Source organism: Chiloscyllium plagiosum, chromosome 1 (genome assembly GCF_004010195.1).
Source record: "Chiloscyllium plagiosum isolate BGI_BamShark_2017 chromosome 1, ASM401019v2, whole genome shotgun sequence".
Lineage (NCBI taxonomy): Eukaryota > Metazoa > Chordata > Chondrichthyes > Orectolobiformes > Hemiscylliidae > Chiloscyllium > Chiloscyllium plagiosum.
Genome location: NC_057710.1, coordinates 146,462,725 through 146,472,652, shown reverse-complemented (window position 1 = coordinate 146,472,652; position 9,928 = coordinate 146,462,725). Strand labels below are relative to the sequence as shown.

At 41.1% G+C, this 9,928-nt stretch overlaps 1 protein-coding gene across 6 annotated transcripts in view; it reads left to right on the top strand.

Moving 5' to 3' along the window:
- Positions 1 to 9,928, top strand: part of npy1r (neuropeptide Y receptor Y1) — a 43,729-nt gene that overhangs the window by 18,925 nt on the left and 14,876 nt on the right. For 4 of the 6 annotated variants that reach the window (XM_043698856.1, XM_043698841.1, XM_043698849.1 and 1 more), the window contains one exon: positions 4,416 to 4,591. The exons of the other annotated variants lie outside the window; for them this stretch is intronic. The gene's annotated coding sequence lies outside the window, so the exon portion shown is untranslated. The remainder of the gene's footprint in view (positions 1 to 4,415; positions 4,592 to 9,928) is intronic. 6 annotated transcript variants of the gene reach the window in all.

The window sequence follows — 9,928 nt, the reverse complement described above, 5'->3', positions numbered from 1 at the left end:
TAAGGATTCACTCGATCTATCCTGTCTATACCTTACATATGCTTCTTTCTTTTTCTTAACCATACCCTCAATTTCTTTAGTCATCCAGCATTCCCTATATCTATCAGCCTTTCCTTTCCCCCTGACAGGAATATACTTTCTCTGGACTCTCATTATCTCATTTTTGAAGGCTTCCCATTTTCCAGCCGTCCCTTTACCTGTGAACATCTGTCCGCAATCACCTTTCAAAAGTTCTTGCCTAATATCGTCAAAATTGGCCTTTCTCCAATTTACAACTTCAACTTTTAGATCTGGTCTATCTTTTTCCATCACTATTTTAAATCTAATAGAATTATGGTCGGTGGCCCCAAAGTGCTCCCCCAGTGACACCTCAGTCACCTGCCCTGCCTTATTTCCCAAGAGTAGGTCAAGTTTTGCACCTTCTCTAGTAGATACATCCACATACTGAATCAGAAAATTTTCTTGTACACACTTAACAAATTCCTCTCCATCTAAATCCTTAATACTATGGCAGTCCCAGTCTATGTTTGGAAAGTTAAAATTCCCTACCATATCCACCCTATTATTTGTACAGATAACTGAGATCTCCTTCCAAATTTATTTCTCAATATCCCTCTGACTATTGGAGGGGTGTATAATACAATCCCAGTAAGGTGATCATCTCCTTCTTATTTCTCAGTTCCACCCAAACAACTTCCCTGGATGTGTTTCCGGGAATGGCCTCCCTCAGCACAGCTGTAAGGCTATTCCTTATCAAAAACACCACTCCCCCTCCTCTCTTGCCTCCCTTTCTGTCCTTCCTGTAGCATTTGTATCCTGAAACATTAAGCTGCCAGTCCTATCCATCCCTGAGCCATGTTTCTGTAATTGTTATGATATCCCAGTCCCATGTTTCTAACCATGCCCTGAGTTCATCTGCCTTCCCAGTTAGGCCTCTTGCATTGAAGTAAATGCAGTTTAATTTATCAGTCCACCCTTGCTCTGTGCTTTGTCCCTGCCTGCCCTGACTGTTTGCATCGCTTCTGTTCTCAATTGTACCAGTCTCAGATTGATCCCTTGCCTCACCATCTCCCGGGACCTATCCCCCCATCTTACTAGTTGAAATCTTCCCGAGCAGCTCTAGCAAATCTCCCTGCCAGTATATTAGTCCCCTTCCAATTAAGGTGCAATCTGTCCTTCTTGTACAGGTCACTTCTACCCCAAAAGAGCTCCCAATGATCCAAAAATTTGAATCCTTCTCCCATACTCCAGCTTCTCAACCGTGCATTCATCTGCTCTTTCCTCCTATTCCTGCCCTCACTAGTTCGTAGCACTGGGAGTAATCCAGATATTACTACTCTTGAGGACGTGCTTTTAAAATTCCTGCCTAACTCTCTGCAATCTCCCTTCAGAATCTCAACCTTGGTTCCAATGTGGACAATGTCCTCCTGCTGGCCCCTCTCCCTCTTGAGAACATTCTGCACCCTCTCTGAGACATCCTTGATCCTGGCACCAGGGAACAACACACCATTCTGATTTCTCACTGCAGGCCACAGAAATATTTGTCTGTACCTTGGACTAGAGAGTCCCCTAACACAATTGATCTCTTAGAACCTGACGTACCCCTCATTGCATTAGAGCCAGTCTCAATATCAGAAACTTGGCTGTTTGTGCTACGTTCCCCTGAGAATCGATCACCCCCTACATTTTCCAAAACAGCATATTTGTTTGAACTGAGGATAGCCGCAGAAGACTCCTGCACTAACTGCCTATCTCTCTTACCTTTCCTGGAGTTAAACAATCTATGTGACTAAATCTGTGACTTTTCCTCTTTCCGAGAACTGCCATCTATCACATCCCCGTGCTCTTGTAAATTCCTCATTGCCGCTGTCTCTCCAACCGATCAATTCGATCTGATAGGATTTGCAACCAATGACATTTATTGCAGATATAATCCTCAGTAATCTGTAAACTCTCCCTCAACTCCCACATCTGGCAAGAAGAGCATATCACTCTACTAAAGCCCATTTTTTCTTCTTTCAATCTACAGACCCAGAAAATAGCACTGTCTTATTCCTCTACAAAATACTGCTGCAGATTAAGTTAATACTTATGGCTTATATTTTATGTTTAATCAAGGGACATGGCTCAATAAAACATATAATCAAGAAAGAACCCACTCTACTCACTACTGCAGACTTACTGTATGGCCACACTTAAAATATTCACTTATCTGTTTCTGTGCTATGACCTCTCCCAAACAGGTTCCTCCAAGATCAGTTGTGAATTTCATTGTTTGCTTATTTTCCCAGACACACTCCGATGTCCAGCGATACATGAATTCAAACAGCAAAGGCAGTAACTGCGCAAGTTCACTGCTCTGTCAGCGAGCAGTTTCGGTTTCTCTCTCTCTCCTGCACTGACTCGCCAAGTGCTTCCTTTGTCTGTTCCTCTCCCTTTTAAAAGTGCTGTTGTTTTGACTTTTTTTTGTCCAATGTTCTAAAACAATGCAACAGTATATAAGCCAGTAATTGCTGCTCCTGGAATTCGAGGAAATCACCTCCAGCACCTAAAACACCTCAATAAAGGAGCAGCTGTTCCAGTCAGAAACCTTTCCTGTCCTTCATCTTGGATGTGCAATGATTTTCTTTTTCTCCTGGATTTCTGATATAAATGTAAATTTTGTTCTGGTTTGAGATTTTTTTTTCCTGTGGTCTTCACCTTTGTATTATTGCCTTCGATTTTTCCAAGGAAAATGATCATTGTTGACCATGCGATATATTTTTGTGTTGAGTTTCCTCACACAGAATTTCCACTCTTATGCTGGATTGGTAACTAGCTTCGATTCAATTTACTTGAAAATCCCAAATAGGTTTACTTAACAGGCAAACTGATAACTTGGACTTGCAGAACAAGATACTGCAATGAGGTAGAAACAGAGTCTGTTTAAGATGGTGCCAATAGGGTTAGCTTGATGACATCTGACTCTTGGCTGTAGTTGGTGGTGCCAAAGCGATAGAGAGTATTCCATCACAATCCTGACTTCTGTATTGTCGATGCACTTTCGGGGCTCAAGTTAGTCACTACTTTTGTCATCACTGTACAGCTATAGCTGTTCCATTTAGGTTTCTTGTCAGTATCAAAAGCCAAGATATTAATAGAGGGGGATTAATTGATAGTAATTCAATTTATTGTCAAAGTGAGATGGTTAGATTGCTCTTTTTGGAGATGGACACTACTAACAATTGTGTGATGCAAGTATTACTTGCCATTTATTAGTCAAAGCATAAATGTTGTCCAGACGGGTCTTGCTACAAATGGACATGATCCATTTCAATAGAACAAGGAACATTGCAGCGCAATACAGGCCCCTCGGCCCTTGATGTTGCGCTGACCTGGGGAACCAATCTGAAGCCCATTTATCCTACAGTATTCCATTTTCATCCATATGTTTATCCAATGACCATTTAATGCCCTTAAAATTGGGGAGTACTACTGTTGCAGGCAGGACATTCCATATGCCAATTACTACTCTCTGAGTAAAGAAATATCTCTGACATCTGTCATATATCTATCACCCCTCAATTAAAAACTATATCCCCTTGTGCTAGCCATCACCATCCGAGGAAAATGGCTCTCACTGTCCACCCTATCTAAACCCCTGATTATCTTATATGTCTCAATTAAGTCACCTCTCAACCTTCTTCCCTCTAATGAAATCAGCCTCAAGTCCCTCAGCCTTTCCTCCTAAGACCTTCCCTCCATACCAGGCAACATCCTCTGAACCCTTTTCAAAGCTTCCACATCCTTCCTATAATGCGGTGACCTGAATGAGAAGCTACAAGCGGTTCTGCAATCATCAATAAACATCTCAATTTCTAACCTTACATTGGGCAGCAGGTCATTGTTAAAGTAGATGAAGATGATTGAGCCAATGGCTTGAGGAACTCATAGCAGCTATATCCTGGAACATGAGATGATCGATATCAAACAACCACAGTCATCTTCCTTTGTGTTGGTTATGACTCCAATCAATGGGGAGCCACCTATTAATTCCAGTTTTGCCAGGGTTTGTGATGCCACATAGGTTATAGTCAAAAGTCAGGTGATAAAGGGACGGTGCTCCGAAAGCTTATGATTTCAAATAAACTTGTTGGACTATAACCTGGTGACTTATGACTTTGTCCACCACAGTTCAATACCGGCATCTCCACATCAACACTAGGTTATATACTGCCTTGATGTCAAGAGCAATCAGTTTCCTCCCAGTTTTAAAGTTTTGTCCTTTTGTCAATATTTGGACAAAGGCAAGGATGGTCTCAGGACCTAACTGGCCTTGTCCAGAATTCAAACTGAATGTCAGTGATCAGGTATCACTGTGCAAGTACACTTGATAGCACTGTCAATAACAACTTCCCTTATTTTGCTGTTGACAGAGATGGAGAGTGTAATAATTTGTTATGCCTTTGTGGACAACGCGTAGTTGGGCAACTTTCCACCTTGTCGGATAGATGCTAGTGTTGTGGCTGTAATGGAACAGACTGAGAGTAATAGATTGTGGCAATTGCTGAAGATGCTCCCTGAACCTACAGCCTTTGCAGTATCTTGAGAGGTAAGTGCATTTAAAATTACTAACAAACTAAACAAATTCGACATTGATTAAGTTTCTTGGCTTCAGGGGAAAGTGGTGGGCTTGATCAATGGTGACTAGAACTGCATTAGATTACAATAAATGTGCAAAATGGACAAATTAACCCCAAGCCCCTATCCTCACAATCTTCCCACTCTTGTGGGCCTCACCTGTCCTTCCACCATGAAACCCCAATACTTATCTAGTCCTGGTCTCCAGCACTTGAAATCTGGGGGCTGCTTGTAGTCCTGCTGCTGCTATTATTAGCCATGGCACTCATGGGGTTACAGAGCTGCCAGCCACTAATGACAAGGCTGGCATGACTAACTCTTTCTTTGACTTGTAGATGAAGCACCTAATTCAATTAGTATTTTTGCTTCAATATTGCTTAATAACAGGGCAACTTATAGCACTAACACTGAAAAATGTCACAAGGTGCATCATAGAGGCATAGCTGTACAATAATGGGCAGCAAGTCGGTGAAGAAGACATTGGCTGGGGTGACAAGAAGCTTGATAAGAGAAATGGGTTTTAAGGAGTCATCAAGGAGAAGAAAGAGGTGGTCAGTGGGGTGGTGGCGGGGAAGATGTGGTGACATTTAGGAATGGCATTTCAGAGGGTAGGATTTATTAGTTGAAACCATAACAAGTTGGGTAGGGAGGCAAGAGCAATATGACTCCTTGACACCCATTTCTTTTATCAAGCTTCTTGTCACCCCAGCCAATATCGTCTTCACCGACTTTCTGAGCATTATTGCATAGCTATGCCTCTATGATGCACCTTGTGACATTTTTTCAGTGTTAGTGCTATAAGTTGCCCTGTTATTAAGTGATATTGAAGCAAAAATACTAATTGAATTAGGTGCTTAATCTACAAGTCAAAGTAAGAGTTAGTCATGCCAGCCTTGTCAACAATATGGAAAATGGGGGAGGCCAGATGGGGAGAAATGAAGAGTCCAAGGAGAATTGTAGGATGAGGAAGTTTTGGAGATAAAGGGGTGTCAGGCCATGAAAGGCTTTAAACACAAGGTTGAGAATTTAAATTGAATATGCTCAGAAGCTGGACACTCACAAGTTTCCAGGTGAGTAGGGACTTCTGTAGAACACTTTATAGGCATCAAAAATGTGGAAGTGCTGAGATTTATGGAATGTGTGGTGGAATGGAATAGATGCGTGTGGAGGTGACATATGAAGAAGAAGCAGGACTACACTATTTAATAAGGTAATGGTAAGATGTGCTTGTAAAAAAAATCCACATTCCTGCCTACCTCCGGTAACCTTTCACCCCTTGTTTATCAAGAATCCATCCACCTCTGCCTTAACAATATTGAAAGACTCTGTTTCCACCAGCTTTTCAGAGAAGACTGTCAAAGATACCTGACCCCCATGAGAAAAGAAAACTTTTGCAGTATTTCTGTTTTACCTTTGAAATAATAAACCTTGAAATAATTCCACAGGTGCCAGTATCCCATCAAGTCATCTTTTAGTAGCACATTAACAATCCTTGATTTCAGTACTGCCTCATTTAGAGTCAAATATCAGAGTGTCAATATCTCAGACAGCCACCCTTTTTGTATGTCAGCCAGGGCTCCCTTATTGGAACAGATTAAGTCCCAATCAGTGAACTCATAACCTATGAGGTCCAGTGGGCTGACCTCATTACAATCACTACAAACCCCTTGATTAAAATTCTCCCATAAGATGAAGCATCCTCTCACATCTATCCTGTCAAGACCTCTCAGGACCTTATACATTTCAATCAAGTCACCTCATATTCTGTAAAATATAGTAGATACAAATCAATTTTTCCAACTTTTTTCACAGGACAACCCACTCATTGTTGGTGTTAATCTGATAAACCTTCTCTGAACTGCCTCCAATAACATCCTTAAACATTTCTCCTTAAAAAACATGATCAATAGTGTGCATTGTACCTTAGATGTGGTCTCACCAGTATCCTGCATAACTGATGTGTAAACTCCCTACTTGTGTATTAAATTCACAATAAATGATAACAATCTTTCCCAATATTAGCTTTTTTAATGTCTTGCTGTGCCAACATATTAACATGTTTGTGAATCATGCACCAACATTGCTCTGCATCTCAGAGCTCTGTAATTTCACACCTGTCAAATAATATGGTTCCTTTTTATTTTTCCAGCTAAAATGGACAATTTCATATTTTTCCATATTATTTGTTGTTTACCAAACCTGTGCCCATTTACTTGTGATAACTTACAACAGTAAAGCATAAGCTACCTTTAATCCAGCTCCTTATTAGGGCAAACAAATTCTGAAACAATTATGTAAACTTTCTTGTAAGTAGCAACCAAGATAAGACCCCATCAAGTAAGCAAGGTAAGCCTCACAACCCAGCTTTGCTATTACCTGATTAATGGTAGAATTTAGCTGCAATTCAAACAACTGTCTCTGTCTCTGAATGTCTGCAGATTTCTATCCTTGTCGCAGTGTTGTTTTCCAATGTTCTGCTGCTATCGAATTCTGGAGTTGAATTCTTATGCAATATTCTTTTTTCCAAATTTGAAGTGTAACATTATTGGTGATCCTTTTACACTCTTTCATCCGCATTATTGAATACTCTTCTAGAAAAAATCAAGTCTGCAGTTTGCTTTCTTATCAGAAGTAGCTTCCTTGTTCCATGTTACATTTGACATTGATTGTCTGTTTCAAGGCATACCTTTCTCACAGTTAACTCCTTAAATTCTTCTTCGGGGCCCTGGTGGCATTAGGCAGCCATTTATCAAGCAGCCATTAAAACAGTTTTGTTTATGTAGCTTTGATTCCTTCTTCATCCCAAGCATGGCTAATTGCTTTCAGTTCCTGTATAACAGTTCATATTTGTCCCTTAATAATTTATTCCAGACATAGTTATTGCTGATTCTTTCAATCCATAGCAACAATTAAAGCTTTAATGTTTACACTATCACAGCACTGGAAATCAAGCATCAAGTCCTGCTATTAGTGAAGTTTTTGCAAAGTTTTGTCAATGTGTACAAAGTCTTCAGTGTACCTGCCAGAAAGATCCAGTTATCGAAAAACACAGACCAGGTTTCTGTACTTTACATTTATAAACAGTCCTCAGGGGTTAATGGCATGCATCTTTTACTCCAAAGTTATCAGTTGTCCTTCAGGCTCTCTCACATCTTCACAGGAAGCATAGAATGACTATTTCACGAATTATAAGCCCTCTGATTCATTGGTTAAAAACAACAACCAACAGCAATTGACAGGAGAAAATAAACTGTTTTTTTTCGTGCCTTACCTATTTTACTCGAAAGAGAGAGAGACCATAAGGACTATAAGCAATAGGAACAGGAGGAATGCTCCACCATTCAATAGGATCATGGCTGATCCGACATTCCTCATATTCACTTTCCTGTGTTTCTCCGTAATCCCTAATTCCCCGACTGATTAAGAATCCATCTCTTTCAACCTTAAACATAGACATGGACTTTGCCCCCACAAGTCCTTGAGGCAAGGAGTTTCAATCAAGGAGTCCTGATCACAGTCTTAAATTGGCACCCCTTTACTCTGCGACTATACCCTCTGATCCTAGACCCTCCCATGAGGGAAACAACGTCTCAACATTTACCCTATCAAGCCACTTGATTATACAATATGTTTCAATGGGATCTCTTATCCTTCTCAACTCCACTGAGCAAAGTCCCAACCTGTTTAGCCTTTGCTCATAAGATGAACCCTCCACACCAGCAATCAACTTAGTGAACCTTTTCTGAACTACCTCCGATGAAATGATACATTTCTTAAATGAGGGGACCAAAACTGCTCACAGTACTCCAGATGTAGTCTCACCAGCACCTCGTACAGTTGCAACGGGACCCCTCTAAGTCTTATGCACCAAATCCCTTGAAATAAGGGCAAACATCCCATGGGTCTGCAATTTTTTAGAAGATTTGTAGCTCAATTTGATGATAAGTATGTAAGTTAGCTCACTGAGCTGGAAGGTTTGTTTTCAGATGTTTCATCACCATACTAGATAACATCAGCAATGGGAGTCTCCGGTGAAGCAATCTCTATTTATAGATCTTGGTTTCTTAAAGTGGGTGATGTTACTTCTGGTTCTTTTTTTTCAAGGGAAGGTAGATAGGGTCTAAATCGATGTGTTTATTGATGGAGTGCTGGTTAGAATGCCATGCCTCTAAGAATTCTCGTGCATGTCTTTGTTTCGCCTCTCCTAGGGTGGGTGTGTTGTCACCAAAAGACATGACCTACTATCACTAGTTTCTATACATACAGACAAAGAAGGATATCACTTTGACTGGGACAACACATACACACCCGAGGAGAGGCGAAACAACGACATGCACGAGAATTCTTAGAGGCACGGCATTCTAACCAGAACTCGATCAATAAGCACATTGATTTAGATCCATGTGCTTATTGACAAAATAGCTGGAAATGACATCACCCACCTTAAGAAACCAAGACCTATCAATAGAGAGGTGGGCATGCCACCAACGCTTCACCGGAGAGTCTTCTCACTGATGATGTTACCTAGTATGGTGATGAAAACCAATCTTCCAGCTCAGCGCGCTAACTTATAAACGCCCCATGAGTCTTCCTGATTACAGACTGCACCTGTGTTTCATGTATAAGTATCCCCAAAACTGTCCATTGGGCAGCCCAAAAGCTTCTGCCAGTATTGTTCACACCAACAAGCTGTTCAGCTACCCAGGAACCAATTATATGGTTGTTGTCATACTGATGACGTTTGGCATCCATAACTGGTCAGAAGCACTGCTGCCTCACAGCACTCAGTTCCCAGGTTCAATTCCAGCCTCGGGTGACTGTCTGTCTGGAGTTTGCACATTCTCCCCATGTCTATGTGGGTTTCCTCCGGGTGCTCCGGTTTTTTCCCACAGTCCAAAGATGTGCAGGTCGGGTGAATTGGCCATGCTAAATTGCCCACAGTGTTAGGTGCATTTGTCAGAGGGAAATGGGTCTGGGTGGGTTACTCTTCGGAGGGTCGGTGTGGACTGGTTGAGCCGAAGGGCCGGTTTCCACACTGTAGTGAATCTAATCTAATCAAATCAGCAACCTGTTGCCAGCTGCAACTCACTTTGTAAACAAATTTTAGATCTGGCCCAATGACAGATATCATCCCTTGCTGCTTGACAAAGAAGCAGTGTTAACACCACACATAATGATTTTCAGTAACTTGATTTTAAAAGTGCTGCCATTTCTTCCTCTTCCTTTGCTATCAAATAGACATTCTCCCAAATCAGTCCACAATCAAAATCAAAGAAAAATAATACGACTATGTTTACATTTAACCTGT